General features: G+C 39.3%; 1 protein-coding gene and 1 non-coding gene across 5 annotated transcripts in view; one reads left to right on the forward strand and one right to left on the reverse strand.

The window, feature by feature from the left end:
- The window catches only part of RALYL (RALY RNA binding protein-like), an 817,853-nt gene that overhangs the window by 611,057 nt on the left and 180,900 nt on the right, over nucleotides 1-25,896 (forward strand). The window lies entirely within an intron of this gene.
- On the reverse strand, nucleotides 23,688-23,759 carry TRNAC-GCA. Its single transcript has one exon. It is a non-coding gene; the product is annotated as a tRNA-Cys (tRNA).

The following is a 25,896-nucleotide window of genomic DNA, read 5'->3' on the forward strand; positions in this document are numbered from 1 at the left end:
GGGATCAGTTATGGTCCATAAACTGGAGTCTTGTGGACTTTTAATTTTATTGGACTATGCCCCCAAACACAACTCTTGGAAGGCATTTTTTTCTCATGGAAGGCATTTTGTAGGGAGAAAAATAAATTATATTTATAACCTGATAAGAACTTGCATTGAAATGGTCTAGTACTCCCCAAGCTAGCTCAATAAGAAACTAGCTCCATGCATAAAACTGAAAGAATACAGAGAAATCTGGCAATTTACCTGAATGTCAAACATTAAAAAATAATTGTTGTTCAGTCGCTAAGTGGTGTCTAACACTTTGCAACCCCATAGACTTCAGCCTGCCAGACTTCCCTGTCCTTCATTATCTCCCAGACTTTCCTCAAACTCCTGTCTGTTGAGTCAGTGATGCCATCCAACCATCTCATCCTCTGTCACCCCCTTCTCCTCCTGCCCTCAAACTTTCCCAGCATTAGGGTCTTTTCCAATGAGTCGGTTCTTCCAATCAAGTGGCCAAAGGATTGGAGTTTCAACTTCAGCATCAGTCCTTCCAGTGAATATTCAGAACTAATTTCCTTTAGGATGGACTGGTTTGTTCTCCTTGCAGTTCAAGGGACTCACAAGAGTCTTCTCCAACAACACAATTCAAAAGCATCAATTTTTCAGCCTCAGTCTTCTTTATGGTCCAGCTCTCACATCTGTGCCTAACTACTGGAAAAACCATAGCTTTGACCAAATGGACCTTTGTCAACAAAGTAATGTCTCTGCTTTTAATATGCTGTCTAGGTTTGTCGTAGCTTTTCTTACAAGAGTAAGTCTTTTAATTTCATGGCTGCAGTCACCACCTGCAGTGATTTTGGAGCCCCCCCAAATAAAAATCTGTCACTGTTTCTACTTTTTCCCCTTCTATTTACCATGAAGTGATGGGACCAGATGCCATAATCTTAGCTATTTGAATGTTGAGTTTTAAGCTAGCTTTTTCACTCTTCTCTTTCACCTTCATCAATTGGCGCTTTAGTTCCTCTTTGCTTTTGAGCATTAGAGTGGCATCATCTGCATGTCTGAGGTTGTTGATATTTCTCCAGAAATCTTGATTCCAGCAGGTGACAATATACAACTTTGACATACTCCTTTCCCAATTTTGAATCGGACCATTTTTATATGTCCACATCTGTTTCTTCTTAACCTGCACACAGATTTCTCAGGAGACAGATAAATTGGTCTGGTATTCCCATCTCTTTAAGAATTTTTCACAGTTTGCTGTGTTCCACACAGCCAAAGGCTTTTATGGTCCTTCAAAATAATTAATAAGATTTACTTAAAAACCAAATAATGGGCTACAATTTAATATTGTTGTTTAGTGGCTCAGTTGTGTCTGATTCTTTTGAGACCCCGTGGACTGTAGCCCGCCAGGCTCCTCTGTTCATGGGATTTTTCTCAGGCAAGAATCCTGGAGTGGGTTGCCATTTCCTCCTCCAGGGGATCTTCCTTATCTAGGAATTGAACCCACATCTCCACGTCTCAGATACTTCATGTGTAATGTTATATACACATGTATAATGTTAAATATATAGATATGTAAGTAAGTTAAATTTATTTAAGTTCATTTTTGCTTATTTAAGTTAATTTTTATTTAAGTTAACTTTTAACTTATTAACTTACACATTCAAGTCTTAATTTTCTTAAGATTTAAGTTCGTTAGCCTTATATAACTTTAAGCTATTCTTATACTTTTGGTAATTGTCTTTAAAATAGGTGCTTATTCTTAATATATTCTTTGATTGAAATTTAAGTTAATTCTTTTGTAAGAAACTGAATTTCTCTATAAAACTAATCCAGTTTACAAACAATTATAATGTCTTAAACATTCATGAAACTAAATATATAACTTTAGTGCATCTGGTTCTCTTAATATTTTAAATGCCTAAAAGGGAAGATACAAATATAGCATGCACTCTTTTTCTAAGTAGATGATATAAATATTAATTAAGCTATAATTATTATTTCAAGTAATTTAAGTATCAAAGTTTAATAGATTATGCTAAATATTTCAAAAGTTAACAGAAAAATTATAATAATTTTAAAATTAATTTAATTTGTCTTTTCTCTACTTATTTTTTCATCTTTTCAGAGTTTAAAGATACTTAGGGAGGAGAATAGAGTTTCCACTGTACTCAGACAGAATCCAAGATCATCATACAGATATGTATCTCTTTATCACATATTTGAGCCCAAAGGAAAACACTGAACCCTATATATTCTCTCAGGTTCTAAGCAAGGTACAGGTAAATGCCTTGAAATTTTTCTTGGAGTTAATTCCATATGCTTGGTCACAAATAAAAGACAAGTCCTCATATTTCAGCTGAGAATTTGTTTTTGTAACTTAGTGAATCACTTTTCCACTTCATCATGATCTCTTGAGTCTGTTTTTAGCTCATTGGAAGGGGAAGTATAATTTTGTAACGCACTAAAGTGACAGGTAGCTTCCAGCACTTGTTAAAGGAATTCATCTAATCTTCTCACTGCTTGAGATGATTCTGAATTCTTTTCTTTTTATTTTTTCCCTCTAAGTCTTGGCCGTAATTCAACAGAAAGTTTATGAGCTCAAGCATATCTTCACAGGTAGAAATAGTAGGTTGGTCTGGAGTGAAATATTAAGCATAGTTTACCCAAATGTCAAATAAAATATGCACCTTTCATTCATCACAGTACAAGCTTGAAGAGTATGTGGATAATATGGATGGAAGATGAGTAAGACAGGAGAGAAGCAGCTCAAATGGAAAATGATAAGATCTACAGCTAGCCTGACCCTAGTATCTAATCTTTGAAAATCACTGAGAAAAAGATGATCTATTATAATTCTGCCTCAAGTTTCTATACCTGAAACTCTTTCAGTGACATAAAAAACAAAGGAAATGGTATATTGTCTGGAAAGACTTTGAACCCAAAGCTACTGTAGCAAAAAAAAAATATATATATATATAAAAAATATAAATATAAATATATATATATATATATAGCTTATAGTAAAGCATCGCTTCCTTGTGTTAGCATTCTACATGAATGGATCACTTCAAATACACTGACTTTGCATCCTGACTTCAAACTATGCAGTGTTTGGTCCTTTGATCAGAGTCTGGAGTCTGCTGACTGGTTAAATACAAATGTTTAGTATTTGTTTATGTTTATATGCATGCTCAGTCGTGTCCAGCTCTGTGCAGCCGAGTGGACTGTAGCCCGCCAGTCTCCTCTGTCCTTGGGATTCTCCAGGCAAGAGTACTGGAGTGGATTGCCATTCCCTTCTCCAGGGGATCTTCCTGAGCCAGGGATCGAACACGGGTCTCCCTCATTGCAGGCAGATCTTTACTGTCTGAACCACCAGGGGGGCCCTAATATTTGTTAAATAACCTAGAACTGTGTAATCATACCGAAGTTTCCCAAATACCATTATGAATACAAGCCAGTACTCTTTAACCTATTGATTATATTTTGATGTAGGTTTTCATACAGCACAAAGTATCAATGAGCAGGCATTTTCTGCCGTTTTCTCTCAGGTCTTTTATCTCCTTTGTCTCCTTACTATTTTCCTTGGCCATCTTCACTTGCCCTGACATCTGTTCCCTGCAATTAACTCAATCATTTCTGTTTTCTACACTTTCTGAAGAGCGAATTCTCCGTAATGGCAGTGGCATTGTTCTAAGAATTGAACTGAATGATAAGTCAACCTCCCCACTGTCCAATAACTAGTTAAGTGAGGTAGTGAAGTTGAAAGAAAATTATATGCCAAATGTTCAAAGAAGTATAAAGTCTAGATTTGAGAATCTTTCTGTGACACATAATGGGAGCTCTGAGAAAATAAATGTTACTAACTTTTTGCAGTATTCTTACCCCAACCACTAACATTGTTTATGGCCTTTTTATAATTTTTCATCCACATCATTTTAATAATGTGTAACTGATCTCACTGTCTGATGCATTTGCTGCTAACGCTTTTCTACAGACGTGTGGTCATATCATTTTGTCTAGAGCACAACTTCTAATTATCCTTCTTTTGAGTCCTGTGTTCATTTATCTTACAAACCATTTTTAAACACTTATTATGTTCTGAGGAACTGTTAGGCACTGTATTTTAAAGAAAGTCACTAATAAATATATTCTAGATACTATGAAAGATGCACACTTGAACCCTTGGAGAAAGGAGCTTTACCAAGGAGTCAAGGAAAAATTGTCCTGGAGAAATGATAGCTAAACTGAATTTTAAACCAGTCAGGCAAAAATTCACAGGGTGTAAATTGGTAAGAGAAAAGACATAGCATCTTTGGGCATCTACCATATAGTACATAAAAAGCTTTTTATCCCATATGACCAAGACTAGTTGTTCATTAAATAGTTAAAATAATCATTTAAGAAATGATGCATTAATACTGTATTAGTTAGATGGGTATTAGGCACTGTAGCAAAATGCAGAGCTTTTAACAAGATGGAAATCCATTTCACACATTAATGTCTGAACACAGGCTACCTGTGACTGATGTGGTAGCTTGTGATAGGACTCAGACTTTTTCTGTCTTGTTATGATTTTACACTGGCCATGTTGTCTTTCTGCTCTTGGTTGAAGATGGTCAACCAGCCATTCCAGCTGGTGGGAGTGGCTGTGGTCCATCTGCTCTGATGCCCCCTGTTTCTTCCCTGCACTAACTTTGCTCCTACATGGACGAGAGGAGATGAAGGGACTCTAGACATTATCTTTTTAAGTGTCTGACTCTGGAAATGTGTTAGTCCTTTTGTGGGCACATCAGCTTGCTTTGAGCCTATTTTATGTGATCATGAGTATGAGTGATGGCCTAAACAGGCTCCTTTGGCAAGGAGTTCGATCTCTAGAGAGTCCAGGTATCAGTCTGATATCCAATTAGTGGCCATCACTCCAACAAGTTCTGACATGTGCAACTTGTTGTCCCCAGGTTGAGGCAATTTCAGGCAAGTCTATGGTTGCAAATAGCAATTACCCTCCATGGATAACTCATACTTGTATGTCAGTGACAGAACAGAATCCTGATTTGAATTATGAAATCAGAATGGTGATCCTTGCCCCCTGCTAATCTACCATCCCACCTTTCTTATTGCTGTTCAGACACTACGTCGTGTCTGACTCTTTGTGACCCTATGAACTGCAGTGCGTCTGCTTTCCCTGTCCTTCACTAGCTCCCAGAGTTTGCTCAAACTCATGTCCATTGAGTCGGTGATGCCAATCAACCATCTCATCCTCTGTTGGCCCTTCTCCTCTTGCCCTCAGTCTTTACCAGCATCAAGGTGTTTTTCCAATGAGTAGGCTATCCCAACTTACCTTCTCCCAAGTTCCCCTTTTCCTTTGCAGGTAGCTCCAGGAAGATAGATAAGCTAAAAGATTAGGTAAACATCCAATGACAAAGCTATCTGTAGTCCTTTCATGTTAAAATCATTGCATTTTATGAGTGACTTTCTTGAAATCTTTAGAGGGGTACTCAAGCTGGGTACCACCCTCACCTTTCTCAATGTGAAGAAGAAAGGAAAGGATGGTTCATAAGTACTGCACCTTCCGACTAGGCAACTCTACCCATCACAACACCTCCTCTTTTATTAAATAAAGTTCAGAAAGATAAGGAGGAAAGAGAAGTGATGGATGACACCACCCAATAGGCATTATTATACAACCCACATATAAGATGGTGGAGTATAAGGACATGCTCATATTCTCCTGTGAGAGCACCAAAATTGTAGCTAGCTGCTGAACAGCCATCAGCAGGAGAATGTTGGGCCCCGCCAAAAAAGAGATGCCCTGCATCCAAGGGCAAAGGAGAAGCCCCAGCAAGATGGGAAGAGGAGCACAATCTATGTTTTAAATCAAATCTCAGACCTGCCAGAGACAATCGGAGGGCTCAAACAAAACCTTGTGTGCACCAGGACTGAGGGAAAGGAGCAGCGACCCCCACAAGAGACTGAGCCAGACTGTCTTTGTGTGTTTGAGTGTCTCCTGCAGAGGCATGGGTCCCAGTGGCCTGCCCCGCGGACCTGGGAGGTACAGTGTGTGGCCTAGGTCCTCTTGGAGGGGGTGCCATTATCCCTACTACAGAGCCACAGAGCAGATGACCCCCAAACTGGAGAACAATTATATCAAAGAAGTTCTTGCACTGTTGCAAAGGTTCTAGGGCCCACAAAGATTTCCCAACCTGGGGATCCAGCAAAAGCAGAGAACCCCCAGGGAAACAGACTCTGGGAGGGCATAACTAAGTGCCCCAGGACCCAGAGAAAGGAGCGGTGACCTCACAAGAGAGTGAGCCATATTGTCTGTGACTGTCTGAGAGTCTTTGGTGGAGGTGTGGGTTGACAGTGGCCTGCTGGGGGTCAGCGGTACTAACTGCAACGGTCCTGGGAGCCGAAGCATGCTGGCATCAGTGCTTTTGAAGGAGGTCACCATTAATACCGTTACAGCTACCATAATTTGGCCTCAGGCCATACCACAGGTAGGAAACACAGCCCCACCCATCAGAAGAAAATTATATTAAAGATTTATTGAGCATGGCCCTGTGGTGTTGGAGAAGAGTCTTGAGAGTCCGTTGGACTGCAGGGAGATCAAACCAGTCAATCCCAAAGGAAATCATTCCTAAATATGCATTGGAAGGACTGATGCTGAAGCTGAAACTCCAATATTTTGGCCGTCTGATGTAAAGAACTGACTCACTGGAAAAGACCCTGATTCTGGGAAAGATTGAAGATGGGAGGAAAAGGGGACAACAGAAGATGAGATGGTTGACTGGCATCACCGACTCAATGGACATGAGTTTGAGCAAGCTCCAGGAGTTGGTGATGGACAGGGAAGCCTGGCGTGCTGCAGTCCATGGGGTCACAAAGAGTCAGACATGACTGAACTGAACTGAACTGAGCATGGCTGTGTCTACCAGCACAAGACCCAGTTTTACCCACTCCCACCAGGAAGCTTCCACAAGCCTTTTATCCTCATCCATCCAAGGGTGGACAGAATGAAAACCACAATCACAGAAAACTAATCAAACTGCTCACTTGGATCACAAAGTTGTCTAACTCAATGAAACTATGAGCCATGCGGTGTAAGGTTACCCAAGATGCACGGGTCATGGTGGAGAGTTCCAACAGAATGTGGTCCACTGGAGAAGGCAATGGCAAACCACTTTGGGATTCTTGCTTTGAGAACCCCATGAACAGTATGAAAACGAAAAAGTTATGACACCAAAAGAGGAACTCCTCAAGTCATTAGGTGCCCAGTATGCTACTGGAGAAGAATGGAGAAATAACTCCAGAAAGAAGGAAGAGATGGAGCCAAAGCAAAACAGCACCCAGCTGTGGATGTGACTGGTGATGGAAGGAAAGTCTGGCGCTGCAAAGAGCAATACTGCATAGGAACCTGGAATGTCAGGTCCATGCATCAAGGCAAACTGGAAGTGGTCAAACAGGAGATGGCAAGAGTGAACATTGACATTTTAGGAATCAATGAGCTAAAATGGACTGGAATGGGTGAATTTCATGCAGATGACCATTATATCTGCTTCAGTGGGAAAGAATCCCTTAGAAGAAATGGAGTAGCCATCATGGTCAACAAGAATCCAAAAACTGGATGCAGTCTCAAAAACAGCACAATGATCTCTGTTCATTTCCAAGTCAAACCATTCAATATCACAGTAATCTAAGTCTATGCCCCAACCAGTAATGCTGAAGAAACTGAAGTTGAATGGTTCTATGAATACCTACAAGACCTTCTAGAACTAACACCCCCCAAAAGATGTCCTTTTCATCATAGGGGACTGGAATGCAAAAGTAGGAAGTCAAGAAACACCTGGAGTAACAGGCAAATTTGGCCTTGGAGTACAGAATGAAGCAGGGCAAAGGCTAACAGAGTTTTGCCAAAAGAACACATTGGTCATAGCAAACACCTTCTTCCAGTAACACAAGAGAAGACTCTACACATAGACATCACCAGATGGTCAACACCAAAATCAGATTGATTATATTCTTTGCAGCCGAAGATGGAGAAGCTTTATACAGTCAGCAAAAACAAGACCAGGAGCTGACTGTGGCTCAGATCATGAACTCCTTATTGCTAAATTCAGACTTAAACTGAAGAAAGTAGGGAAAACCACTAGACCATTCAGGTATGACCTAAATCCAATCCCTTATGATTATACAGTGGAAGTGAAAAATGGATACATGGGATTAGATCTTACAGACAGAGTGCCTGAAGAACTAAGGACAGAGGTATGTGGCATTGTATTGGAGATGGTGATCAAAATAATCCCCAAGAAAAAGAAATGCCAAAAAAGGCAAAATGGTTGTCTGAGGAGGCCTTGCAAACAGCTGAGAAAAATAGAAGCAAAAGGCAAAGGAGAAAAGGTAAGCTATATCTATCTGAATTCAGAGTTACAAGGAATAGCAAGGAAAGTGAGAAAGCCTTCCTCAGTGAACAATGCAAAGAAATAAAGGAAAAAAATAGAATGGGAAATATTAGTGATATCCCCAAGAAAATTAGAGATACCAAGGGTATTTCATGCAAATATGGGCACAATAAAGGACAGAGATGGTCTAGATCCAGCAGAGGCAGAAGATATTAAGAAGGGGAGGCCAGGATACACAAAGAAAATCTTGATGACCCAGATAACTATGATGGTGTGATCACTCGCCTAGAGCAAGACATCCTGGAATGCGAAGTCAAGTGGGCCTTAGGAAGCATCACTATGAACAAAGCTAGTGGAGGGGACAGAATTCCAGCTGAGTTATTTCAAATCCTAAGAGATGATGCTGTGAAAGTGCTGCACTCAATATGCCAGCAAATTTGGAAAACTCAGCAATGGCCACAGGACTGGAAAAGGTCAGTGTTCATTCCCATCCTTAAGAAAGGCAAGGCCAAAGAATGTTCAAATTACCACACAATTGCACTCATTTCAAATACTAGCGAAGTAATGCTCAAAATTCTAGAAGTCAGACTTCAACAGTATGTGAATGGAGAATTTTGAGATGTTCAAGCTGGATTTAGAAAAGGCAGAGGAACCAGAGTTCAAATTGCCAGCATCTGTTAGATCATAGAAAAATCAAGAAAATTCCATAAAAACATCTACTTCTGCTTCATTGACTATGCTAATGCATTTGTGTGGATCACAACAAACTATGGAAAATTCTTAAGAGATGAGAATACCAGACCACCTTACCTGCCTCCTGAGAAACCTGTATTTAGGTCAAGAAGCAACAGTTAAAACCAGACATGAAACAACAGACTGGTTCCAATTTGGGAAAGGAGTACATCAGGCTGTATATTGTCACCCTGCTTATTTAACTTATATGCAGAGTACATCATGAGAAACGCTGGGCTGAATAAAGCAGTAGCTGGAATCAGCATTGCTGGGAGAAATATCAATAACCTCAGATACGCAGATGACACCACGCTTATGGCAGAAAGTAAAGAGGAACTAAAGAGTCTCTTGCTGAATTTGAAAGAGAAGAGTGAAAAAGCTGGTTTAAAGGTCAGCACTCAGAAAATGAAGATCATGGCATCTGGCTCCATCTCTTCATGGCAAATAGATGGGGAAACAATGGAAACAGTGACAGACTTCATTTTCTTGGGCTACTAAGTCACTACAGATTGTGACTGTAGCCATGAAATTAAAAGGCGCTTGCTCCTTGGAAGGAAAGCTATGACTTTGCCAACAAAGTTCTGCTTAGTCAAAGCTATGGTTTTACCAGTGGTCATGTATGGATGTGAGAGTTGGACCATAAAGAAAGCTGAATGCCAAAGAATTGATGCTTTTGAACTGTGGTGTTGGAGAAGACTCTTGAGAGTCCTTTGGACTGCAGGGAGATTAAGCAAGTCAATCATAAAGGAAATCAATCCTGAATATTCATTAGAAGAACTGATGCTGAAGCTGAAACTCCAATAGTTTGGCCACCTGATGTGAAGAGCCAACTCATTGGAAAAGACCCTGATGCTGAGAAAGATTGAAAGTGGGAGGAGAAGGGGACAACAGAGGATGAGATGTTGGATAGCATCACCGACTCAACAGACATGAATTTGAGCAAGCTCCAGGAGTTGGTGATGGACAGGGAGGCCTGGTGTGCTGCAGTTTCTGGGGCTGCAAGGCGTTGGACAAGACTGAGCGACTGAAGAACAACAACAGGCATGGGAGGTGGATGATAATAATAAGAAGAAGAAGAATTGATATAAAAATAACCACCACAACAGCTAACCATTGAGTGTCATATAATGATATGCCAACTTCTCTCTAAAAGCTTTTCATGTACTCTTTCACATAATTACTCCCCTAAGCATTTTGAGGTAGTAGAATTTTTTTTTTTTTTTGAGGCATCAGGTTAGATAATTTTCTCATTTCCAGTCTAGTGAGTATCAAAACTAGCATTTGATCCCAAGCAGTCTTGCTCCTGAGCCTGGTGCTGTGATCAGCTACAAATATATTGATACTTAGCCACCATGGGACCTTGAGGTTCACCTGTCAGGATAACGGGGAGAGTGCATATCTACCATTTAAAGGAACTATTGAAACATGGGTAAATGTCATGTATTTGCTCTAAAGCTATGAGAGAGGAGATGAGTCAGAATAAGACTCTGGTGTGGTCAAAGAAGCAGTCATATCTCCTGCAGACAGATGCTACATTCCCTAAACCAGGTAACAGTGTTTTGAAGGGATGTTAAAAATCAGTTTTGACCCCTATCAGTCTTTTCTGTCACAGCTGCACACATGAGCAACAAGCTGTCAACAGAATAACCTTCTTAAGGCTTCAAGGACGCCGATGTATAGCAGGTACTTTAAATCTCAATGACTATTGAGGCTTCTTTTGTACTGTTTCAGTATGCCCACACATCTAGCAAATGCTGTAACCATGAATAAAGTGGACTTTATTTCAGTTTTGCAAAGGCAAAATTGAAACGTTTAAAGATTTTCTAGTTAGAACTGGTGAGCTGTTGCTTTTACTGAATTCGTAGATTTTTCAACATGGTTGACTTGTATGTGTATGACTGCTGTGTCTTTATAAACCTGTCTCTTTAAGAAATAGGAACATACCTATCTTATGTTGCTTTACAATATTCAAATGCACATATTTTACATACTAATGCAAACGTAATAATAGAATTATACAGCCACAGTAGAAATTCAGGATGTTAAATATATAATATTGTCACTAAATTTGTAATCCACTTAATCCATTATTGCAAATGTTTTATGTCTTGGCAGCTGTTATAAGAAAGATAAAATGTAGCATATTGTAAAAAAAAAAATCAACCTTTTACTGAGTGGTCTTAACACTTGTGCGTGCGTGCGTGTGTGTGTGTGTGTGTGCTTGGTGGCTCAGTTGTGTCTGACCTTTTGTGACCCAATGGACTGTAACCCTCCAGGCTAGTCTATCAGTAAGATTCTCCAAATGAGAATACTGGGATAGGTTGCCGTTTCCTCATCTAGGGCGTCTTCCCAACCCAGGGATCAAACTGGCTTCTCCTGCGTCTCCTGCGTTGGTGGGCATCGGATTCCTTTACCACTGAGCCCCCCGGGAAGTCCCCTGGACACCTGACAGTACCTAGAAGTTAAAAGTACAGAAGTCAGAGTTCTAAACCATGTGAGCTATGATTAACCTGAGTATTTCCAAAAAGATTTATAGAAACATTGCTATAATTTATTGCCAACAACAAACAAAGGTAACCCACAGCTTTTTGAATTTTACTTATATACCCATAAAGTATAAGGGACATGCATTATCTATACCAATGTACCATGGATTTTATTGCCCATATAGCATCTACAACCTTCTCCCCACCCAAAACAGCAGGAATATTGAAATATGAAGCGATAAAATGTTTCAGACACTATAGATGCCTAATTTCTACGTAAACAAGAAAAGAAACAGTAAAGCAAAAAAGAGAGGTAAATGAGAAGCCTACGTGATACAAATTTATTAATAGGCAGCACCCAAGATGAAGGGAAAAGATTATGAGGACAGCAAACAAAAATACCTGAAGAACTTCCGTAAAATCACGGATGGCACATAACACAGTGGTAGTTTCCTATTCTTTCCTACAGATAGAAGTTTAAACAAGCTAATAGAGTCTACTAACAGTTACATCATCTTCACAAGCCACACCTACAATTGAAAATGTTGGCTTTGCCAGCATTGAATTGTCGCATTTCTAAGATAAAATATTGATGGTTTAATGTCATTTTATTTTTGTGCATATTGTAGGAACCCACTCATAATGTGACTCTCTTCCCAGCAATTCCCTTGTTAACATGATAATTTATATAGCATCACCTGCTGATAGTGGAGCTCCACTCTGAGGAGGGATGCAGTTGTGTATAATTAATTATATTCACATTTTAATATTCATATTGCTGGCCATGATTTATTATCCAAGCTTTATATGCAGGACAAAGGCATAATAAAAAAGCTATTCTACTTTTTGTTAGCAGAACTAATTGATTTGTAGATGAGCACATTTTCCTTTACTTAATGGAAGCACATTTTGATTACACTGTGAATAACATCACGATTACTTTTCCCTTTTTAAAATATACATAAATTATTTGTCTCATTTATCAATTTCTTACTTGATTTAGGGACAACAACCACAAAGTCTACCATTCTTATTTGAAATTTTCTGTGGTACTGTACCTTGTCCCCCTCTTAAATTTAGCAGTAAAAACATATATGTTGATTCACTAACAAAGAAAATTTAAAATAAGGAGAAAAATTACTTCTGAGGAATAGAACTCCACATCTTCTAGGTAGAGATGTGGAGCTAATTTGTTCTTACTGAATATTAGTACCCTGCTTATTTAATTTATATGCAGAGTACATCATGAGAAATGCTGGGCTAGATGAAGCACAAACGGGCATCAAGATTGCTGGAAGAAATATCAATGACCTCAGATATGCAGATGACACCACCCTTATGGCAGAAAGTGAAGAAGATATAAAGACTCTCTTGATGAAAGTGAAAGAGGAGAGTGAAGAACTTGGCTTAAAGCTCAACATTCAGAAAATGAAGATCATGGCATCCGGTCCCATCACTTCCTGGCAGATAGATGGGGAAACAGTGGAAACAGTGGCTGACTTTATTTTTCTGGGCTCCAAAATCACTGCAGATAGTGATTGCAGCCATGAAGTTAAAAGATGCTTACTCCTTGGAAGAAAAGTTATGACCAACCTAGACAGCATATTCAAAAGCAGAGACATTACTTTGCCAACAAAGGTCTGTCTACTCAAGGCTATGGTTTTTCCAGTGGTCATGTATGGATGTGAGAGTTGGACTATAAAGAAAGCTGAGTGCTGAAGAATTGATGCTTTTGAACTGTGTTGTTGGAGAAGACTCTTGAGAGTTCCTTGGACTGCAAGGAGATCCAACCAATCCATCCTAAAGGAAACCAGTCCTGAATATTCATTGGAAGGATTGATGCTGAAGCTGAAACTCCAATACTTTGGTCACCTGATGTGAAGAACCGACTCATTTGAAAAGATTCTGATGCTGGGAAAGATTGAAGGCAGGAGGAGAAGGTGATGACAGAGGATGAAATGGTGGGATGGCATCACCGACTTGATGGACATGAGTTTAAATAAAGTCCAGGAGTTGGTGATGTTGCAGTTCATGGGGTCACAAAGAGTCGGACACGACTGAACAACTGAACTGAGTATGAGTAGAATTTATAAATATTTGTGATAGCATGAATATGTGGCTACATGCTATAAATTAAGCTCAGATCCGATCTAATATCGAATATTACTGTAGCAGTAGAGAACACTGGGCTTCCCTGGTGGCTTAGCAGTGAAAATCTGCCTGCCAGTACTGGGAATGAGGGTTTGATCTCTGGAGAGATCAAACGATCCCTTGGAGAAGGAAATGGCAACTCACTCCAGTATCCTTGCCTGGCGAATCCCATGGGTAGAGAAGCTTGGCTGTCTACATAATCTTTATCCACTAGAAATGTCCTTAGGAGTTAGTTTCAAAAGGTAAAACTAATGCTGATTTCACAGAGTAATCAATAACAGATACTGACTTATATAACATAATGATTTTCCCTACTGCAACATTTAATTAGGGAAATTCATTAAACCTCATGCAGACAAATCCCCACTGTGCAGTTTGTGCGTCTCCTTTATATTTGAACATGAGCTGATTAACATAGAAGTCAATATTTAAACTGAATTTGGGGAATTATATTTTAACATACAAGAGCAGTGGATTTGATTAAATAACACTTCCATTTAAAAGAAATTATGAGTGCTGAATCTGTGATCTGAATGTTAGTCAAATTAGAAAAGAGGATGGAGAGAAGTTGGCTACTTCTTCTGTGATAAGTGTAGTGTGGATTTGTCTAGTTGAGACAAATTACACTTATAATAGGAAAAAAAGATGCTCTGTTTGAATAATCGTATTCAATTTGAAATTCAACTTAGGAGTATCATGAAGTTCATGTCTATTTCCTTTAGCTGATGTATATATGCATATATGTATATATATTTTTGGCTAGAAATCATTAAACTTTATAAATTACAGCCTACAGAATATTTCTATATAGAAAATTAGAAAAGCCCATTAATTAATCTCAGTTTATGATGTGCTTTGTTCTGTTAAGTATGGACTTCAAGGGAAAAGCAAAATACAAGAGAAGAAAGAATAGAGGAAAAAAATCAGAGGTTAATTGCCTTAGTTTATCACAGTAGTTTTGACAGCTCTGATCCATTAAAATATGTGTAAAAATGGATGATTGTATTTTCAGTAAAACTGTGTTTTGAGAAATTTTATTCAAGTATTGGTGTTTTAATTCCATTTATAATCTGCATAGGACTTCCCTGGTGGCTCAGATGGTAAAGCGTCTGCCTACAATGTGGGAGACCTGGGTTCAATCCCTGGGTTGGGAAGATCTCCTGGAGAAGGAAATGGCAGCCCACTCCAGTACTCTTGCCTGGATAATCTGAATAAAAGCTGAATAAATTACACTTATAGAAATGTCAGCTTTTGTATGTATACATTGTTACATTTAAAATATTGCATGTTTTTCTTATAACTTACCAATGAAATAAGCACATTCACAACACTTTATTTGTAGAAAATGTGAAATATTCACCTAAGTTGCATTTTATTTTTCTTTTCTACTTGTTTCCTCTTTTAATAGGTAAATAAGAAGATTAGGGGGGAAAAGAACATTAGAGAAACTGTATTAATTATCTATTGAAGAAGGAAATGGCCACCCACTCGCGTATTCTTGCCTGGAGAATGTCATGGTCAGAGAAGACGGGCAGGCTGCACAGTCCGTGGGGTTGCAAGAGTCAGACACGACTCAGCGGCTAAACCACCACCACCATTCGTCATCTATAACCACATAACAAGCTATCATAAAGCCTCAATATAAAACAACAAGCACTGACTATTTCATGATTTCTGTGGGAAAAGAGGTTAGAGCAGCTCACCTGGGTGGTTCTGATTTAGTCTCTCGCAAGGCTTCCGTCCAGGTGTCACCTGGGGCTACACTCGTTTTAGGGTTTGACCGGGGAAGACATTCTTCCTAGTTCCTTCATGTGGTTGCTGAGGGCGCTTGTTTACTCCTCTCTGCACCATGCGTCTTCTTCACAGAGTGACTGATGATGTGCAGCCAGGTACCTGGGAAATGTAGAAGAAATCCAAGAAAAAGTGAGTGTACCCGAGACGGGAGGCACCATCTTTTTAAAACCTAATCTAGGAAGTAATATTCCATTTTCTGCTGTGAAAGTGAAAACAAAAGTCGCTCAGCATACAGTCCATGGAATTCTTCAGACCAGAATATCGGAGGGGATAGCAGTTCCCTTCTCCAGGGGATCTTCCCAACCCAGCAATCGAGCCAGTTCTCCCACATTGCAGGCAGATTCTTTACCAGCTGAGCCCCCAGGGAAGCCCATTCCGTCTCCTGCTAAGTTCTGTTTATTAGAAGTGGGTCTCACATTCTACTCATTAGATGTAAGTCCAGCCCACACTCACACAGAGGTGAATTACACTCTACTTGTTGAAGAAAAGAGTATTATTTTACATTTATATTGCTGCTTTAACAAATGATAGGCATACTTCATTTTATTGCACTTCACTTTGCAGATGGTGCTTTTTTTTTTTTTTTTTTTTTTTTTCGGCAAATTGAAGGTTTGCGGCAATCCTACACCAAGCAAGTCTCTCAGAGCCGCTTTCCCAACAGCATTTGCTCACTTCGTGTGTATGTCACATTTCGGTAGTCTCATAATATTTCTAACTTTTTCATTATGATATTTGTTCTGGCTCTATATGATCAGTGATCTTTGATATCAGTATTGTACCTATTTGGGGTTACCAGGAACTGTGCCTGTATAAGATGGCAAATCTGATTAGTCATTGTTGTGGGCATTTTAACTGCTTCACCGACCACCTGTTCACCCCTCTCTCCACTTCTCCTCAGGCCTCCCTATTCCCTGAGACAGAATGATATTAAAATTAAGTCACTTAATAACCCTATAATGGTCTCTGAGTGTTCAAGTGAAAGGAAGAGTTACATGTCTCTCAGTTTAAATCAAAAGCTAGAAATGATTAAGCTAGTGAGGAAGGCATGTTGAAGGCTGAAAGCTAGGCCTCTCACATTAAACAGTTAGCCAAGTCATGTATGTAAAGGGGACATTCTTGAAGGAAATTAAAAGTGCTGCTCCAGTGAACACACAGATGATAAGAAAGCAAAGTAGCATTGTTGCTGATAAGGAGAGCGTATTCATGGTCCAAATAGATGATCAATCAGCCACAATATTCCCTTAAATCAAAGCCTAACCTAAAGCGAGGCTTTAACTTCCTTCAATTCTGTGAAGGCTGAGAGAGGTGAGGAGGCTGCAGGAAAAAATAAAGTTCGATATTAGCGGAGATCGGTTCATGGAGTTTAAGGAAAGAAGTCATTTCCGTAATACCAAAGCACAAGGTGAAGCTGCAAGTGATAAAGTAAGAGTTGCAGCGAGATATCCAGAATTTCTAGCTAAGACACTAAATGAAAGTGGCTACACACAACAGCAGATTTTCAATATAGATAAAACAGACTTCTGTTGAAAGAAGTCATTTAGAACTTTCATAGCAAGAGCTGACATCAATGCCTGACTTCAAAGCTTCCGAGGACAAGCTGACCCTCTTGTCAGCGGCTAATGCAGCTGGCTACTTTAAGCTGGAGCCAAAGCTCATGTACTATTCCAAAAATCCTGGGCATCTGAAGAATTTTGCTCAGTCTACTCTGTGGTCTGTGAATGAAACAACAAAGCCTGCATGACCGCACGTGTGTTTACAATGTGATTTACCGAGTATTTTAAACCCACTGTTGAGACCTGCTGCTCAGAAAAAAAAAAAAAAAAAAGATTTCTTTCAAACTATTACTGCTCATGGACAATGCACCTGGTCACTCAAGAGCTCTGATGGAGATGTACTATGAGATTCACGTTTTCATGCTTGCTAACCCAACATCCATTCTGCTGTCTGTGGATCAAGGAGTAATTTTGAATTCGGAGTCTTATTATTTAAGAAATATATTTTTTAAAGCTATCACTGCCATAGATAGTGATTCTCCTGATTTATCTGGGGATATATCAAGTCAATTTTTCACTTTTCAAGTCAATTGAAAATTTTGTGGAAAAAATTTATCATTCTAGATGCCATTAAGAACATTCCTGATTCACGGGAGGAGGTCAAATCTCAACATTAACAGGGAGTTTGGAAAAAGTTGATGCCAGCTTTCAAGGATGACCTGGAGAGATTTAAGACTTCAGTGAAGGAAGTAACTGCAGATGTGTAACTAGCAAGAAAACTGGAATTAGAAGTGGATTCTGAATATGTGACTGAAGTGCTGCAAGTCCATGATAAACTTGTAATGATGAAGAATTGCTCCTTATGGATGAGCAAAGAAGGCGGTTTCTCGAAATGGAATCTGCCTCTGATAAAGACACCGTGGAAATTGCTGACATGACAGTAAGGGAGAATATCACCAAAACCTGATGAAGCAGCAAGATTTGAGAGGCCTGACTCGTTTTGAAAGAAGTTCTACCATGGGTAAAATGCTGTTGAACAGCGTTGCACGCTACGGGAAGAGTCAATCAAGGCAGCAAACTCTGTTCTTCTCTTATTTTAAGAAATTGCCTCAGCCACTCCACCCTTCACCAACCACCACCCTGGTCAGTCAGCAGTCAGCAATATCAAGCCAAGCAAAAAGATTACTGTTCCCTAAAGGCTCAAATGGCGGTTAACATTTTTTAATGATAAAGTATTTTTGAATTAAGGAATGTACATTTTTAGGCATACAGCTATTGCACACTTACTAAACTATACTATGTGTGTGTGTGTGTGTGTGCACACACACGCTCAGTTGAGTCCAACTGTTTGCGACCCCATGGACTGTAGCCAGCCAGGCTCCTCCCTCCATGGAATTTTCCAGGCAAGAAAACTGGAGTGAGTTGCTATTTCCTTCTCCACGGGATCATCCTGGCCCAGGGATTGAACCTGTGTCTCTTGTGTCTCTTGCATTGGCAGGCATGTTCTTTACCAGCTGAGCATACGTTTTGTATGCACTGGGGAACCCAGAAGTTCATGTGACTCGTTTTATTGTGCAAGTCTGGAACTGAATCTGCATTGTCTCCCAAGCATGCCTGGACCATAAATTTAGAGAATTAATATGAATTTCTTAGAGTTCTGTAGGTCAAAAATCCAGCCCAGGTCTCGCTGGGTAAAAGCAAAGGTGTCAGCTGGGCGTGTTCCTTTCTGGGGCGCTTAGGAAGACTCTGTCTCCTTGTCTTTTCTAGCTTCTAAAGGTTCCCATGCTCCTTTGCTCATGGTCCCCTTCTTCCATCTTCAAAGCCAAAAATAGCGGACTGATTCCTTCTCACCCTGAGTCATTCTGACCTTCCTACTTCTTCCGTATGTAAGGGTCATTGTTATTACACTGCGTCCACCCAGATAAGTTAGGCTAATCTCCCTATTTCAAATTCACCTTAGTTACCCTTTGCTCTGTATTGTAACACAGTCGTAGGTTCTAGAGCTCAGGGCATGCATGTCTTCAGGGGATGATTATTCAGCTTACTACATGTTTGAAAGAGTTTCTGGACATGGACATGGACATATTTTAAGCTACCACAGTAATCAATCACAATCAATCACTATTGTATAAAGTCCCTAGAATCTGTCTCCTTCACAAACGCATGCACTCAAGATCCTGTCCGTTAAAGATCTTCATCAGACGCTAATAACTCATGCAACAAGCTGCCTGCACTGGTCATTCAATATCCAGTGGAGATAAACATCTCTTCCTTTCTTTTTCTCAAGCTTTTGTGATTGCTGAGAGCAATAGCATAAAGTTTCTACCCATAAAGCCGGAACAGATAATTGGGGTATAGTTTGAAGACTGTACCTTCGGATTCAGAAAGAATCTAATTTAAATGTGGATTTTGCAAGAACATTATCTGAGTAGCCTTATGCAAGCTATTTTTCTCTCTTGCCTAAAATTTAATTACCTGTAAAATGGTGAAAACAATATAGAACATTGCATAGATATTATGCAGGTTAGTTTATAATTCAGAAACTTATCATTTAGTCTTCTTATTGTCCAAAATCTAATATATTTTTATTAAATGGTTACTATTAACCCCACTACATATCTGTGACATTAAATTTTTCCTTTAGTGCCCCTAAGTCACTAATAAGCAGTGTTTATTTAAAGCCAAATTCTAGACATTCCACCAATTATTTGTAATACTGAGCCTTGAGACAAGTACCTAACCTCAGTTCAGTTCAGTTCAGTTGCTCAGTCGTGTCCGACTCTTTGCGACCCCATGAATCACAGCACGCCAGGCCTCCCTGTCCATCATCAACTCCCGGAGTTCACTCAGATTCACGTCCATCGAGTCGGTGATGCCATCCAGCCATCTCATCCTCGGTCGTCCCCCTTCTCCTCCTGCCCCCAATCCCTCCCAGCATCAGAGTCTTTTCCAGTGAGTCAACTCTCCGCATGAGGTGGCCTAACCTAGACATCAAGAATTCCTTTTGAGGAAAAAATTAAAATTAGGAACTATCATGTGACCCAGCAATTCCACTTCTGGGTATGTATTCAAGGAAATAAAAATGTTAACCTGAAAAGATATCTGCAAGCTTATTTCATGCAGCATTTTTATAGTTGCTAAGAAACCAGCTAACTTAGTGTGAAACAAACTTTGTGTCCCTCGATGAGTGAATGGATAAAAAAACGGGGAAGGAAGTTTTGCCACTTGTGACAACATGGATGTACTGTGACGGCATTATGCTCATAGATCTCTGTATCGCTGATACAGATAACAGATTGGAGGTTGTCAGAGTTGCACCCCACTCCAGTACTCTTGCCTGGAGAATCCCAAGGATGGAGGAGCCTGGTGGGCTGCAGTTCATGAGGTCGCTAAGTTGGAGATGACTGAGCGACTTCACTTTCACCTTTCGCTTTCATGCATTGGAGAAGGAAATGGCAACCCACTCCAGTGTTCTTGCCTGGAGAATCTCAGGGACGGGGGAGCCTGGTGGGCTGCCGTCTATGGGGTTGCACAAAATCGGACACGACTGAAGTGACTTAGCAATAGAGCTGCAGAGCGGGGGTTGGTGTGGTGGAGGGTGGGGGAAATAGGTGAAGAGGGTGAAAGTGAACGTGAAGTCGCTCAGTCGTGTCCGACTCTTTGTGACCCCATGGACTGCAGCCCACCAGGCTCCTCTGTCCATGGGATTTTTCCAGGCAAGAGTACTGGAGTGGATTGCCATTTCCTTCTCCAGGGGATCTTCCCGACCCAGGGATCAAACCTGGGTCTCCTGCATTGTAGACAGACGCTTTACCGTCTGAGCCATCATAAAATAAATAAGACATGGGAATGTAATGTACAGCATGGGGATTGTAGTTAATAATACTGTATTATATACTCAAGAGTTGCTAAGAGAGTCGATTTTAAAAGTTATCATCAAAAATAATAATAATTTGTATGTGTTTCAGGGGCGGGAGGAGAGGGGACAAAAGAGGATGAGGTGGCTGGATGGGATCATAGACTCAATGGACATGGGTTTGGGTAAACTCTGGGAGTTGATGATGGACAGGGAGGCCTGGCATGCTGCGGTTCATGGGGTCGCAAAGAGTCGGACACGACTGAGCAACTGAACTGAACTGGTGATAGATGTTAGTTAAACTTGTTGTGATGGGACTTTTGCAACATCTGCATATATCAAATGATTATATTGTACGCCTGAGACTACTGTAATGTTATATGTCAGTTATATATCAAAATGATTTTTTTTAATTTTTTAAAATATTTTTTTAATTGAAGGATAATTGCTTTACAGGATTTTGTTGGCTTCTACCAAATATCCACATAAATCAGCCATAGGTAAACGTCCCACTAGGTCATCCCTCCCACCTCCCTTCCCTAAAATAATTTTGGCGGTGATTTAGTCGCTAAGTCATGTCCAACTCTTGCGACTCCATGGACTGTAGCACGCCAGGCTCCTCTGTCCATAGGATTCTCCAGGCAAGAATATTGGAGTGAGTTTCCATTTCCTTCTCCAGGGGATCTTCCAGACCCAAGGATTGAACCCAGGTCTCCTGCACTGGAGGCAGATTCTTTACCAACTGAGCAACCAGCGGAGCCCTTAAAATAATCTTGATTTATTTCTGTTTTAAGATAAAGTTGGTATATGCACTATATAAGTTTCAGGGGCTCAATGCTATGATGAGCCGTGTGTGTTCCTTATAAACTGGGTGTCACCCGAAGCCTAGTCACCACCCATCTCCAGGCACCGGACTCCCTTCTGCCTTTCTGCTTCCTCCAGTCCCCTTCCCAGTCCAGTAACCACTAAGCCGTGTCTGTGTCTGTGAGTCTGAGTTTTATATTGCTTTGTTTGTTCACTTTTTTCAGACTCCGGGAGTGAAATCCTATAATTTTTGCCTTTCACCTTTTCAATTTAATTCACTTAATATAATACCATCAAGTCTACTCATGTTGTTAAAAATGTCAAGATTCCGTTCTTTTTTATGGCTGAGAAGTATTCCACTGTGTATATACACAACACCTTCTTTATCTCTTCATACATCGATGGACACTTCATAGCTTGGCTATTATAAATAAAGCATCTATGAACATATATATTTTCAAATTAAAGTTTTTCTTTTCTGTTCTTTGGATAAGTGCCTAGAGGTAGAATAGCTGGACCACATGGTGGATGTATTCTTAACCTTTGGAGGATTCTCACATGTTGTCTCACAGCGGCTGCCTCAATTTATATTTCCACCAGCATTGTCTGGTGGTTTCCTTTTCTCCACATCCTCTCCAGCACTTGTTATTTCCTATCTTTTCAGTGATAGCCATTCTAATATGTGTGAGGTGGTATCTCACACCTGTGGTTTTGATTTGCATTTCCCTAATAATTAGTAATAATGAACATATTTTCATGTATCTGTTGACAATCTGTATGTCGTCTTTTGAAGAATGTCTATTCAGATCCTCTGCCCATTTTTAACCCGTTTGATTTTTTATTGTTAAGTTGCATGACTTCTTTATACATTTTGGATATTAACCTCTTGACAGATACGTGGTTAGCAGGTATCTTCTCCCATTTAGCAGGTTGCCTTTTAATTTTGATGATGACTTCCTTCACTGTTAATTTGATGTAGACCCGGCTGTCTATTTTTGCTTTTCTTACCCTTGCCTTTATCAGATCCACAAAAACATGGCTAACCTTGGGGTCACAAGGGTAAGCCCCTATGTTTTCACCTAGGATGTTTATGGTATCAGATCTTAGCATTTAAGCCTTTAATTCAGTTGGAGGTACTGTTTTCATGCAGTGTTAAGAGAGTGGTCCAGTTTTATTCTTCTGCTTGCGGCTGCCCGATTTTCCAAACACCGGTTTTGGAAGAGACTGTCCTTTCTCCAGTGCACGCACGTTCCCGACCCTTTGCCCTAAATTGGTTTTCTGCATATTGTGAGTTTATTTCTGGGATCTCAGTTCTGATCCATCGATCTGTGTTTGTTTTTGTTATGATACCATTACTGTAGCTTTGTAGTGTACTTTAAAGTCAGGGAACGTGACAATTCCAGCTTTTTTTCTTTTTTCTTAATATTGTTTTGCCTACTTAGGCTCTTTCGTGGTTCTATGCAAGCTTTAGAATTATTCTAGTTCTGTGAAAAATGCCACTGGACTCTTAAAATGGATGGCATTGAATCTGTAGATTACTTTAGGTAGCATGGACATTTTTGCAGGATCAATTTTTCCCACCCATTAGCACAGAATACCTTTCCTTTATTGGCACTTTCTTTAATTTCCCCCATTAGTGTCTTACAGGTTTCAGAATATAGGTCTTTCACCTACCTGTTTAACTGAATTACCAGCTATTTTATTATTTCTGATGCAATTGTAAATGATACTGCTTTCTTGATTTCACTTTCTGACAGTTTTTTATTAGTGTATAGAAATGCCACTGATTTTTAGGTTGATTTTGTATTCCACAACTTTACTGAATTCATTTATTAGTTCTGAAAAGTGAAATGAAAGTGTTAGTCATTCAGTCATGTCTGACTCTCTGAAACCCCATGGACTGTAGCCTGCCAGGCTCCTCTGTGCATGGAAGTCTCCAGATAAGAATACTGGAGTGGGAAGCCTTTCCCTTCTCCAGGGGATCTTCCCAAGCCAGGAATTGAACCTAGGTCTCCTGCATTGCAGGCAGATTCTCTACCATCTGAGCCACCAGGGAAGTCCTTATTAGTTATAACAGGGTTTTCTTTTTGGTGGAGTCTTTAGGGTTGTAGCAGTTTTTTTGACAGTCTTTAAGGTTTTCTAGGTAAACTATAATGTTATCTGCAGATGGTGATGGTTTTGCTTCTTTTTGACTTGGATGCTTTTCATTTACTTTTCTTGGCTAGGACTTTCTATACAATGTTGAATAAAAGTAACAAGTGGGCATCCTTGCCTTGTTCCTGATCTTAGAGAAAAAGTTTTCGGCTTTTCACAATTATGATGTTAACTGTGGGTTTATTATGCATAGTCTTCATTATCTTGAAATTCATTCCCTTTATACTCACTTTGTTGAGAACTTTTATCATAAATGTTGAATTTTGTCAAATGGTTTTCTTACATCTGTTGGGATGATAATATGAGTTTTATCTTTTGTCTGGTTAATATGGTGTATCACATTGTTTAATTTGGGGATGTTGCATGCTTTTTGTATCCTTGGAATAAATCCCCATTGATTATAATTTATGACCCTTTTAATGTGTTCTTGAATTCAGTTTGCTAATATTTTGTTGAAAATTTTTGCAACTATATTCATTAAAGTCATTTCTGTGGTGACATTGTCTGGGTTTGATATTAGAGTAATGCTGGCCTCATAAAATGAGGCCCTCCCATCTTCAATCCTTTGGAAGAGTTTGAAAAGTATAGGCTTTTTTTTTTTAGTTTTTTATTTTTAAAATTTTAAAATCTTTAATTCTTACATGCGTTCCTAAAGTCAGTAGAAAGAAAGAAATAGTAAAGGTTAAAGTGAATCAGATGACTTCAGTAGTGAATTCTATGAAAGTAAGGGATGCAGAAAGCTATTCCACTCAAATGGAAAGGAAAAGAATGCTGGTGTAGCTATGCTCGTATCAGACAAACAGACGTTGAAACAAACACAGCAATAAAGAACAAAGAAGAGCATTATATTAGATAATGCTCTAATTAGATAATTATATTAGATAATTATAAAATTATTAGATAATTATATTAGATAAATCTTTCAGTTTTTTATAGAATTCACTACTGAAGTCATCTGATTCACTTTAACCTTTACTATTTCTTTCTTTCTACTGACTTTAGTCCTTGTTCTTTTTCTTTTTCTAATTTCTTTAGGAGTGAGTTATATTGTTTTAAATTTCTCTTCTTTATTGAGACAGACTTTAATTGCAATGAATTTTTGTCTTAGAACGACTTATGCTCCATGTCATAGATTTTGGATGTTGTATGCTTGCATTGTCTCTATGTAGTCCCTATTTTTTCTTTGATTTTTCGTAACCCATTGATTAGTCCACAGCATATTTTTTAATCTCCACATACTTGCACCTTTTCCAGTTCAGAATGGTCTGATTATATCTATTAAGTCAATCTGGCTTAGTGTGTCATCCACGGTCTGGGTTTCCTTATTTATTTTCTAGCTGCTTGATCTATTCATCGATGTAAGTGAGGTGTTAAAGACCCTGCTCTCATTGCATTGCTGCCAGTTCCTCCCTCTATGTCCATTGATATGTGCTTTGTATATTTGAGTGCTCCTGCGGTGGGTGCATATATATTATAAATGTTATATTTTATTACTGGATTTCCCCTTTATCAATAATATAATGCTCTTCTTTGTTCTTTATTGCTGTGTTTGTTTCAACGTCTATTTGTCTGATGCGAGCATAGCTACACCAGCATTCTTTTCCTTTCCATTTGAGTGGAATAGCTTTCTGCATCCCTTACTTTCATCCTGTATGTCCTTACTTTTGAAGAGAATCTCTTATAGAAAGCTTATAGATGAGTCTTGCGTGCGTCTCTTTTTTTTTTTTTTCCTTTTTTTCTTCGCCTAACCACTCTGTCTTTTGATTGGAGAATTTAGTCCATTTACATTTAAAATAATCGCTGACATTCTGTTTACATTTGACGTCTGTTTGCTTCCCTGGTGGCTCAGATGGTAGAGACGTCTGTTTCTCTAGTTGCTCCTGTTTCTTTCTTCTTCCCTGTCTCTCCTCTCTTGTGGTTTGGTGGCTTTCTGCCTTGTTCTGTTTAGATTCCTTTCTCATTTTCTTTTGTGTATTTACTATGAGTTTTTGTTGTGGTTACTGTGAGGTTCACATATTGCTCCTGTTTTAAATTGATAG

This window comes from Capra hircus, chromosome 14 (genome assembly GCF_001704415.2).
Source record: "Capra hircus breed San Clemente chromosome 14, ASM170441v1, whole genome shotgun sequence".
In the NCBI taxonomy this organism is placed as follows: Eukaryota; Metazoa; Chordata; class Mammalia; order Artiodactyla; family Bovidae; genus Capra; species Capra hircus.